This window comes from Theropithecus gelada, unplaced genomic scaffold, assembly GCF_003255815.1.
Source record: "Theropithecus gelada isolate Dixy unplaced genomic scaffold, Tgel_1.0 HiC_scaffold_15986, whole genome shotgun sequence".
In the NCBI taxonomy this organism is placed as follows: domain Eukaryota; kingdom Metazoa; phylum Chordata; class Mammalia; order Primates; family Cercopithecidae; genus Theropithecus; species Theropithecus gelada.
Genome location: NW_020257753.1, coordinates 1 through 12,021, shown reverse-complemented (window position 1 = coordinate 12,021; position 12,021 = coordinate 1). Strand labels below are relative to the sequence as shown.

Below are 12,021 nucleotides of genomic sequence, written 5' to 3'. Positions count from 1 at the left end.
CCACCATCTCCTGGCCACATAGGGGCCTCCTCAGAAGCTTAGATGAACAAAGGGAAGAGACTGGAGTTATTACAATTAAAACTCAGAGTAAAAGCCTTCCTAGGCTGAGACTAGATCTCTGAGGGAGAGATATGATCCAACTGCTGCTGTTACCTCTGAAGAGGTACTTTCTGAGGCTCTGAAAAAATTGGTAAACTGCAACAATTACTGTTCCTACGGCAAGGGGATGTTCTTGGGAGAATATCGGCAAGGACAGCAAATAAACAGGAAAAGGAGATCTATTCTTCCATTCTCTTGCCTTTCTATGTTTCCCTAGTACCTCCCAATAGCAGAACTTAGCAGGATCCCACTAGAAGGAACTTGGAAAACGTAGCTTGCTGATCCCCATCATGGTATCATAGCAAATTTATTGCAGAGAAATGTGGCTAAAGATCAAGATTATTAGTAAATCAATTTTCTTACCTAATTTTTAATCTGTATTGATTTCTTATAACATAAATATCTGTGATTATAGAGACCTCAGTATTTTCTTTTTCTTCTGCAGCAGTATTTCAATCTTTTTTTGAAGTTCTACCTCTCTTTTGCTTCTAGTTCACACCACGTGAGAGCAATTGACCTAATTATCATGGGCAGTGGTCATAATATATCTCAACCTGTCCAAAATAAAGATGCTACCCCATTAATCATGTGGTTTATTTTGTAATATGATCCAACCTAGTCTAATGAGAAACTTAACTAGAAATTTTGTTGAAATTATTGAGTAAAACAATATTCATTCATTTTCTGAAAAAGTAGCTTAGCTAGTAAGATACAAGATCACTGCTACTAGTGGCCATCTTGATGTGGAATGACACTGAGAATATTTCTTCAGGTAATCCTACATGAAATGTGTGCAAAACAGAAAAGAGAAAGTTACAATGAGAAATTTTACATACTGTATTCAGTAGAGCCTGAGGGTAGCTCTAAATCTAGATGCTTAAGAATACTACTGATAATAAATAATACTCATACAGCACATACTATGTGCTAAGCATTCTTTCATGTACTTTATAAGATTAATGTATCTAATATTCACAAGGACTGTATGAGATAGATATTGTCCAGTTTTGTTATGCCCTGCAAATAAAATGCCCTGACAAATTATATTCTCTCAATCATCTTTCTTTTGTTTGCAATCAACATTTTATATGTATTCACTTATTATGTATCACTGCTTTGATTCCTCAGAATTTATTTAGAGGTATACAAATATTTTGCTACTATAGGAATTAGCAAAAATTTAAGGTTAAACTTTCAAAAATGTTATTGCCCTCATCATACTGTAACAAGAATTAGTAATCAATGATACACTAAGGATTAAAGTCAAGTCCTAGAAAAATCCCATAGTTAAAATATTAAATAATATTAAGTGACACAGTTTGGTCCCAAGTACATATTTCTGAAGAAAATATATTTTTCTTATGAAAATTTCTACAAGATTTGATAAATTGAGATATTCCAATTCCATCAGTTGAGAACATGGTTTCTTATTTTTTGATCTCTGTTGGTTTGTAAAGTTTGTTTTGTCTGAAATTAGGATTGCAACCCCTTTGCAAATAATTCCTCAGGTAGCTCATCTAAGCTCTGAAAGGCTACAATAGCTCTCAAAATCTCAACAGAGGGAAATAAAATACTTCACAGTTGTAATGATTTTCTCTTTATATACTTTCTGCAAAAGTATAGTGAGAATACTAAGTATTTGGGAACTGATTTGAAAGTTCATAACTATTAAAAATTGCAAGAATTTTTATGGAGCATATTTATTTCAGAAATCAGTATCAAAGCCTGAAAAAAGTCTTAAATGTCTACATAATTCTCACAACATTATATATATATATATAATTTTACATATATATATATGTAAAAATAAGAAAGTTGGCCAAAGTTGCTCATATTAAACATGTTCCAATTACTACCTTACTTTAAACAAGAACCTTATAAATTCCTAAAATATATAAAATGTAAGGAATGGTACAAATAATGCTTCACTTCTTGGAGATGAAGTGAAGATGAAACATAAACCCCATTTATTTATCCCAATTATTCCATGTTCACATACTCACAAAGGACACTATTCTGTCACCATTTAACCCTGTTCCCCAAAATCTCCTCACAAATGCAGTTTCAAAAAGAGCAAAACTATGCAAATTAAAATGTCATGATGTTACCAAACATGCTATGAAATTATAGACATCTTCTCCCAATGCTTACCCCTCCAAATAGTCATTCTGTTACAATCTATTAGCGGAGGGTGTTAACAGTAGAAAGAAAGTAACGGTCATCTTTATCTGTAATTTGCTGCTTGCTTGCTTTGTGTGCCATAGTTAAAACTATTCGGGACAAAGAGTGTTAGAAAATTGTGTATTTCCTTCCAGATAATATAGTTTTTCTGTATCATTTTCAATTGATATCACTACTGATCTATTTTTCATGACTCACCACATACTGGCTTGTGTTGTTATTCTGTATTGATTTAGGTTATTGCTAGCAAAGTAGCAGAAACTCTGATTTCCAAGATCAGCAGCTACTAACTATGATTTCTCACCCAGGAGCATGAAGAGGGAATATACACAGCTCAATGTTGTTGCTTTTTCTTTTTTCTTAACATCAAAGCTGTTAGGGAAATAATCAAGAACTACTTTTACTGTGAATGTCAGCTTGTGAAAAGTGACATGATATGGTTCCAGCCTGACTCCCATTGGTCTCAAACACTTAATTAGAAAAAAGGCACACCATGAAACAATTGGGGCTTGATCTTTAAAATGAAAATGAACTATAATTAGACTTGAAAGCGTAAACGGGTATAAAAGGGAAGGCTTAGTGAAAATTCATATTATTAATAATACTTGAAATTAATATTAGAATTAACAATTCAGATGTAAACAATATTCTTTTAATTTAGAAACTGTCATACTTACCAGAGCCAAAGGGGCATTTTTCTTTTGTTATAAATGGAAATGTGCACAAAATATGTTTGTTTCAACCTTTACAAAAGTGTCCTTCAGATCCCATAATGTATTACTGAATAAAACTAAAATCTAGCCTGAAAAATCTCCATACTCACATATTTAGCAGGTAAACAAACTAAAAGCCTACCTTTAGTAGTATGTTTCCCTGTAACAACAGCTTAGTCTCAGCCAATCCCAGTAGCTATACTTAAACCACTCATAGGCAGCCAACTGTTTAAACTTTGTTTAAATAAGGCAAATGCTGAGCTGCAACCAATCCAGCTGTTTCTGTATCTCAGTTTTGGTTTCTGCACATTACATTTTTTTCCCATAGATATTTGACCATGCAACAGTGCCAAAGTCTCTCTGAAATTTCTTTGATTCTAAGGGCTGATTTGCAAATCTTTTTTTTTCTTTTCTCAATTAAACTCTCTTAAATTTGTCTAAAGTTTGTCTTTTAACAGCATCAATAATTTATATATTTTGTAGGTGGTGAATAAGAATATACTTCATAGCACCTGGGTCCCAACACACTTTAAACAAGACAGGTTTCCAAGAAAATTGAGTGAAATATAATAGGCTTTCTCTGGGACTGGCCTACAAAGAAGGGCACTGCATAATGGTAAAGTGTTGAATTGAACAAGAAAACTTAACTATTCTAAATATTAATATTTATGCATCCAAAACAGGAGCACCCAGATTCATAAAGCAAGTTCTTAGAGACCTTCAAAGAGACTTTGACTCCCACAAAATAGAAGTGGCAGAAAAATGCAAAGTTAAGTAAATTGATAAGCATCATTTCATGTATCTATTATCTCTTTGTTAATAGTTCTCATTGCACTTTTAAAAAGGCTAGTTAAAATGTGTAAACATTTCATAGATGTTCAATTTAAAATAAAATAACCTGCTCCTAAATGATTTTTGAGTAAATAATGAACTTAAGGCCAAAATTAAGAAGTTCTTTGAAACTCATGAGAAAAAAGATACAACATAACAGAATCTCTGGGACACAACCCAGGCAGTCTTAGGAAATTTACAGCACTAAATACACACACCAAAAAGTTAGAAATATCTCAGTTTAACAACCTAACATCACAACTAAAATAACAAAGGAACCAAGAGAAAACCAGCCCCAAAGCCAGCAGAAGACAATAAATAACCAAAATCAGAGCTGAACTGAAGGAGATTGAAATACAAAAGTATTCAAAAGATCAATGAATCCAGGAGTTGGTTTTCTGAAAAAAATCAATAAAATAGAAAGACTGCTAGCTAGACTAATAAGAGAGAAAATCCATATAAACACAGTCAGAAACAATGGAGGAGATATTACTACTGACTCCAAAGAAATATAAATAACCATCAGAAAATATTATGAATACCTCTATGCACACACAAGAAAATTGAGAAGAAATGGATAAACTCATGGACACATACACCCTCCCAAGACTGAGCTAGGAAAAAACAGAATCCCCGAACAGACCAATAATGAATGAGCTCTGAAACTGAATCAGTAACAAATAGGCCACCAAAAAAAAAAAAGCCCAAGACCATATAGATTTACAGCTGAATTCTACCAGATGTACAAAGAAGAGCTGGTACCATTCCTGCTGAAACTATTCCAAAAAATTGAGGAGGGGGGACTCCTCCTCCTTCGTAACTCATTCTGTGAGGCCAGCATCATCCTGATACCAAAACCTGGCAGAGACACAACAAAAAAAGGAAACTTCAGACCAATATCCTTGATGAACATCAATGCAAAAATTCTCAACAAAACTCAGCCCCAGCAGCACATCAAAAAGCTTATCCATCACAGTTAAGTAGGCTTTATCCCTGGGATGCAAGGTTGGTTCAACATACACAAATCAATACATGTGATTTGTCACATAAAGACAACTAAAGACAAAAACCACATGGTTTTCTCAATAGATGCAGAAAAGGCTTTTGATAAAAATCAACATCCAGCAGGGCACGGTGGCTCATGCCTGTAATCCCAGCACTTAGGGAGGCCGAGGCAGGTGGATCACAAGTTCAGGAGATCAAGACCATCCTGGCTAACATGGTGAAATCTTGTCTCTACTAAAAATACAAAAAATTAGATAGGTGTGGTGGCAGGTGCCTGCAGTCCCAGCTACTTGGGAGGCTGAGGCAGGAGAATGGCGTGAACCCGGAAGGCAGAGCTTGCAGTGAGCCGAGATTGTGCCACTGCACTCCAGCCTAGGCAACAGAGTGAGACACCATATTAAAAAAAAAAAAAAAAAATGTGCCATGTGTACAAAAATCAATGCACAATTATGAACTTTTTTTCAAATATATTTTCACGTATCTAAATACATAATACAGAAGCCTGTGTGACACGGGCAATGTCGCCCAGGAGGGCCTGAGACTTAACACATACACCTAAGCAAAAGGACATAAAATATCTCTTACCGTCGGAAAAATCAACATTTTGTCTATGTACTTAGTTTACGAAATGTACTGAAAATGCTGCTATTAGCTGAATTTGTGATTTCCTTTTGAATTTCTGAGTTATTCTTATTTATTTCCCCATTTTGTTTTTGCACCAAGGAGACGGCAGTCAAATAAAATTAAACAGATACTACACGTGCTCGTCGGGGCAGCTGTACTGCAGCAGGACCTTGATGCACTCCTGGCTGGAGGCCTGCCGGGCGTAGGCCAGTGCTGTGTTACCGTGGGCATCTCCAGCCATGACATCCATCCCGTACCAGATCAGGAGCTGCGCCAGGACCACATTCCCCTTGCGGCAGGCCAGATGGAGCACCGTGCAGCTGTCTCCCACCCCACAGGTCTCGTTCACCTACTCCCAGGAGCCATGTGCCAGCAGCAGGATGGCTGTCCGCAGGTCCTCATCAGCGGTGGCCTGCAGCAGGTGCTGGCCCAGGGACAGCTCCCTGGAGGGTAATGGAGCCAGGAAGAGCTTCTGCTCATATTTGGCACGGTTCCACCATCCCTTCTCTTCCCTTGTGGAGTCTACTGAGGGTTTCGTCCGCCCCGGCTGCTCTCTTGCCAGATGCTGTTGGCTAGCTCATTGCCAATAGATGACAAAACCTGCATGAGCTCGACTGGCCAGTCATCCAAGTCCAGAGATCAGACTCGGGAAAGGCGGGTGCCAAGATTACAGTGGATCCCTGAGCATTCAACACACATGAGGACTCCCAAGTTCAAACTGGCCCAGTTAGGATTCTGGGTCTCACAGTGCACACAGTGGGAGTTCCCACGTTTCGGATAGACTGCAGGGCCATGGCCTCCCTCTAGCTCATTATCCAGAACTTGCTTTTGCTGCGCTCGCATGACTGCAGGCTGGCTAGGATCTGACTCTCGATGGCTTGGACCCAGGCATCCCGCTTCTCATACGACGTGGCTTCAAAGTGCCACGTTTGGCCAGTGAGGGACACAATGATAAAGTTTTCTTCTCGTTCTTCAGCAGTGCCGGAGAAGCCATCGTCTTTTAAGTTTTTGGTGCTTTTCTTCCTTCCATGTTTCCTTTTGTTGGCATGAGGAGAGGGGGGTGGGCTGAGCTTGGGGCTGGTGGTGCTGGAGATATTGGGGCTGGAGCATATGGAGTCACTCAGCCCGGTGTCTGAATTGGCTGAGGTACATAGACTGTTCATGTCCTTGGATAGGCCATTGCTTTTAGAGCTGGAAATGGGCACGCAGGCCAATGTAGCTAGGGGTGGCCTCTTTCCTGGGACTTTGATGGTAGATGTTCGAAGTTCAATCTCTTTTTTATGAATGTTCTTCAGGTAATCACCTAAGCTTGAATAATAGGTGAGCATGCCATTGTCACAGAGGGTGACATATTTCTTTTTCCGTTTCTTCAGCCATTTCCCACTTAGCTTTAAGAGGATGCCCTGTTTAATGGGGATGGCTCTGCCACTCCCGATGGTGTCAGCATGACTCTCCGGGGCTTTCTTCTCTTTGTCTGGGTGACTCCCTTTCTCAGATGTAAACAGCTTGGACCAGCGCTTGGACTGCTTGTGAACGGGCGTGGGTGTGTTGGCAGTGGGAGGAACATTGATCTGAAGGTCCTCCTGGCTGGTGCTGGGAGTCGATGGAATGGAGGAGGAATCGTTACTAAAACTCCCACCTCCATTTCTCATCTGGGTAATGTGCATGGTGGAAACCTGTGTGGAACAGAAGGAGGAATGGCTTCGAAAATTGGGTAGTGAGTTGCAGGGTCCTGTAGACAGCTCACAGTTACCTTTTAAAAAGATACATTTTCTGGGCCAGGTACGGTGGCTCACACCTGTAATCGCAGCACTTTGGGAGGCCGAGGCGGGTGGATCACGAGGTCAGGAGTTCACGACCATCCTGGCCAACATGGTGAAACCCTGTCTTTCCTTAAAAAAGAAAAAAAACATTAGCTGGGCACGGTGGCATATGCCTGTAATCCCAGCTACTTGGGAGGCTGAGGCAGGAGAATTGCTTGAACAGGGACCTGGGAGGCAGAGTCTGCAGTGAGCTGAGATTGCACGATTGCACTCCAGCCTGGCTACAGAAAGAGACTCCACCTCAGAAAAAAAATATATATATATACATTTTCTGTTTTGGATAGCATATTTACTCATAATAGCTAACTAACTAAACACAGTTGCAGATCCATTCTTATTCCAGCATATTCTTTTTACAACACTTAAGATGACTAAATGCAACATGAAATGGGAAAGATTTTTAAAAAGATGACTTTGGCTTCAGCATGAAACAGATACAAGTGTATGATGAAAATACAACCTCAGTAAAAGTGCTACTTACAGTAAATGAGTATAACTGTTCATCAAATAAGGTCAAAGATCCATCTGCATCTCTATAAAATAGGAATGTGCATTACTTCAAAAACTGTTAATATCTTAGTATAATATCTGTTTAGTAAAATACTGCCTCCTGTGTGCTTTGGTGTTTACCAAAGCAATTTTTACGAATTCTCCTCCTGGATCCTGACTTGCAGAGGATTTCCTGACTTCTTCTTTATCAGCACTTCATGTCCTGTACTGTGAAGTGTTTTATGTAACAAATCAGAAATGCCTGTAAGTATTGACTCTCCCTAACAGGCGATGGCAATAAACCAAATATATTTTCACTCTTCTAATCACACACTGAAACACAAGAATGTTTTACAAAGCAGTAGTGATGAACTTTAATAAATGTAAACGTGATTCAGATTTCCGAGCTTCCTTTCTCTTTAGTTCTCTGTAGTATATTCTCATGATGTATGGTATTTTGAAAAAAAAAAAAAAAAAACCTTGCATAAGTGATCTCAGTGAGTTCCACCTATCCCACTGACAACACTGCACTACTGACTTGTGATAAACATTTTTCAAAATCTTTTCATGAAGCCAATTTACCCTATTAATTTGCTCAATAAGCCTTTATTTCACCAATAGTGAATATATCAAATGATTATTTCTCAAACTTGCTGACAGCAAATTAAAAGTTACTTTACTTTCAAAAGTAGACTTCTACAAAGTAGAATAATGAGAAAAAAAGCATGAAATTTCTTTGAGCAAGATTAATCTCCAAAGCTACTTTTGAATTGTATGCTAACACATCAAAATCTTTTGAACTCAAAAGAAGCCAGGGACTCTGGTCAAAGTAGTTTTGGTGTATGTGTGTTCAAAGATTTAAGAGACTTGGCTGACTACAGACATTTAGTGATTACTCAATAGGTCCCAAAGCTCAGGACTTAATGGACAGAGTTTGAGTCCAGTTTTTGCTAAAACATAATTTCCTCTCAACTATTGTTAAAAGGGAGAGAGGAAAGTGACATTATTATGAGTGTAAACTTGCCATTTTTAATTGAAGTAAAAGTTACTGACAATTGAATTAACTAAAAAGGCTAGTGTATTAGCAACACAATTGTTTAAAAGCTAGTTATGTTTACAGAACGAAAAGTAAAGTTAAAGACATTGATATTCTAAATTACTACTTTCCAAACTGTGTTCTAAAAATCAACACTCATGACCCAAGGAGATGATAATAATGTACACTGGACAGCCCCTATGGAGCTGGTGCTGGTGTTGGTTGTTGCTCCTTTTAAAATATACTTCATCTCGGGAGGGGGGAGGGATTGCATTGGGAGTTATACCTGATGTAAATGACGAGTTGATGGGTGCAGCAGACCAACATGGCACAAGTATACATATGTAACAAACCTGCACGTTATGCACATGTACCCTACAACTTAAAGTATAATAATAATAAATAAATTTAAAAAATAAAATAAAATAAAATAAAATAAAATAAAATATACTTCATCTCAGGGTGCTCTCAAAGTGCATCTTTGTGGCCTATGAGGTGCTCATGCACAATAGGAGAAATTCTAATGCAGATACAGTGTGGTGTCACAAGAGGAAAAGCTGTTCCTTCTTCCAAGGCTAATGTCCAAAGTAGTGCACACTGATTTAGGCCTATAATGCATTGAAAAACTAAGTTTTCACAAAAAACATTCAATAAAGGGAACCTGTCCTTCTCACTTGTTTAACATTGTCTAAAGGCATAAAGGCATCAAAATGATCACACTTTTTCTAGGATTGATTCTCTGCTAAGTGATTTTTTTTTTCCTTCCACCACAAAGTCTAAGATTTTTTTTTTTTTTTTTTTTTTTTTTTTGAGACGGAGTCTCGCTCTGTCGCCCGGGCTGGAGTGCAGTGGCCAGATCTCTGCTCACTGCAAGCTCCCACCTCCTGGGTTCATGCCATTCTCCTGCCTCAGCCTCCCGAGTAGCTGGGACTACAGGCGCCCACCACCTTGCCCGGCTAGTTTTTTTGTATTTTTTAGTAGAGACGGGGTTTCACTGTGTTAGCTAGGATGGTCTTGATCTCCTGACCTCATGATCCGCCCGTCTCGGCCTCCCAAAGTGCTGGGATTACAGGCTTGAGCCACCGCGCCCAGCCGAAGNAATTTTTTTAATTTTTTTTTTTTTTTTTGAGACGGAGTCTCGCTCTGTCGCCCGGGCTGGAGTGCAGTGGCCAGATCTCTGCTCACTGCAAGCTCCCACCTCCTGGGTTCATGCCATTCTCCTGCCTCAGCCTCCCGAGTAGCTGGGACTACAGGCGCCCACCACCTTGCCCGGCTAGTTTTTTTGTATTTTTTAGTAGAGACGGGGTTTCACTGTGTTAGCTAGGATGGTCTTGATCTCCTGACCTCATGATCCGCCCGTCTCGGCCTCCCAAAGTGCTGGGATTACAGGCTTGAGCCACCGCGCCCAGCCGAAGTCTAAGATTAAAAGAGAAATTGATACTTAATATTTAGAATCTGAATATCAATATATAGTTGATTCTAATTTCTTAAAGTGATTATAGAAGAGGACAACCAAATGGCTGAAATAATTTTAGAATAAACGAATCTGTCCCTTGGCAGTATAGTTGTACTCACGATATTATTGTCATTGTAAGATAAGGCTGGCTGGCTGTGCTGTCATCAAGGAGTATTGTCGAACATGAGCTGTATTGTTGACTGAAATGCACAGTAGATACTTGAAGGGGAAGGGAAATATAAGTTAAACTTATCAAAGTTTTCTTCGTTAAAATGTGAAATGACAAAGCACTGAGATATTTCTTACACTCCATGAACTGCCTGAGTGTGGTATCATTTGCACTCTATAGAAAACCCATTGGAGGCTCTTAACTTCCAGAGACGATGTTTAAGATACGGGTTATAAAATGCTGCCCTTAATATGGTACCTGCCATCAAACCTAACAAGGATTTTATGAATTCCCTTTAAAAATCATGAGAAGTTTAAAGTAAGATTTTTTTTTCTACAGCAATATAAAGCAGCCGAGAATTTCTATTCCTATGATTTATTTACTATGGTAAAATGTAATGCATTAAATAATACTGGTACAAGAGCATTTTATTGCAGTGAATACAAGACTAATGCATTTACTAAATTACTCATCCTAAATGTATTATTTCAGGTGATATTGTGACAAAACAAGTGTTTCAGATTCAGAGGCTCTGTGTGCCAGGGCTGCTAGGCCAGCAACAAGTGAGGAAGTCATAGGTTTCTCTAGTCCTATTTTCTTATGTGAGGATAAAAAGAGTATCACTTAAATATTCTCTCACACCCTGAAAACAGATGACAACTTAAAAAATCTAACTTTCACTTCATGTTTAAATAAGACGGCCATGACATGACTCAAATGAGACTCTCAGAAAATACTTTCTATTCATTTCAAAACTTGATCAATTTCAATCTATAAATCATCTGACCTGCACCTATCCATTTTCCTGCTCTAGCCCTGCTCTCTCCCTAGAATACTGCTTTTCTCTTTCCTTGCTTCAGCAAGCTTGACTCCATCTACCCTCTTGGATCTCTTTGTCGGCAGCCACACCAAAAAATGTTTTTTTGTTCACTGATTACTCGAAGTCACCACTGTTTACAAGATATGAATTCTTGCAGAGTATTCCCCTCATGAGAAAGTACGCCTCTCCATAAGAGTATAGGAGGGCCCTTCTCTTCCTACCTCCAGCTGCTGAGCATAGAATTTTGAGTAACTCCAAAACTTCGACAAGTGTTTGACAATTCAGTTATCATTTGGAAGATAAGTCTTACTACATTCAATTACAGCAAAAACACTACTAACAGTTTACTGTTTATAGGTATTATTTAAAGTAGTTACAAAATAGAAACAAATAATCTAACGTCAGTCAGCATAAATCAGAGTATGAAATTGTACGCTCTTTAATAAGAAATGGAAGGGGTTACTTAGTAGTTTCAAGGTTTAATGACAAAAACTAGAAAATAATTGTACCTAGTAATTTAGTAAGTCAAAACCAAAATCAAAGGTCCAGTACCCGTTGAACGCCAAGGCCCACTGCCTTCTTCAGCTGTACCTGCTGCCTCTCATTTTAACCCATTAAAAATACTAATGTTGTTTTCCTTGTAGAGGTCTTTCACCTCCGTGGTTAGGTCTATTCCTAAGTATTTTATTTTATTTTATTTTGCAGCTATCATAAAAGGGGCAGAGTTCTTGGTTTGATTCTAAGCTTGGTTGCTGTTGGGGTATAACACAGCTAC

General features: G+C 38.4%; 1 pseudogene across 1 annotated transcript; it reads right to left on the bottom strand.

The window, feature by feature from the left end:
- Positions 1-5,531: 5,531 nt before the first annotated feature.
- Positions 5,532-7,251, bottom strand: LOC112617255 (annotated as a pseudogene). Its single transcript, XR_003117878.1, has one exon. The product of XR_003117878.1 is annotated as an arf-GAP with GTPase, ANK repeat and PH domain-containing protein 11-like (transcript).
- Positions 7,252-12,021: the final 4,770 nt, after the last annotated feature.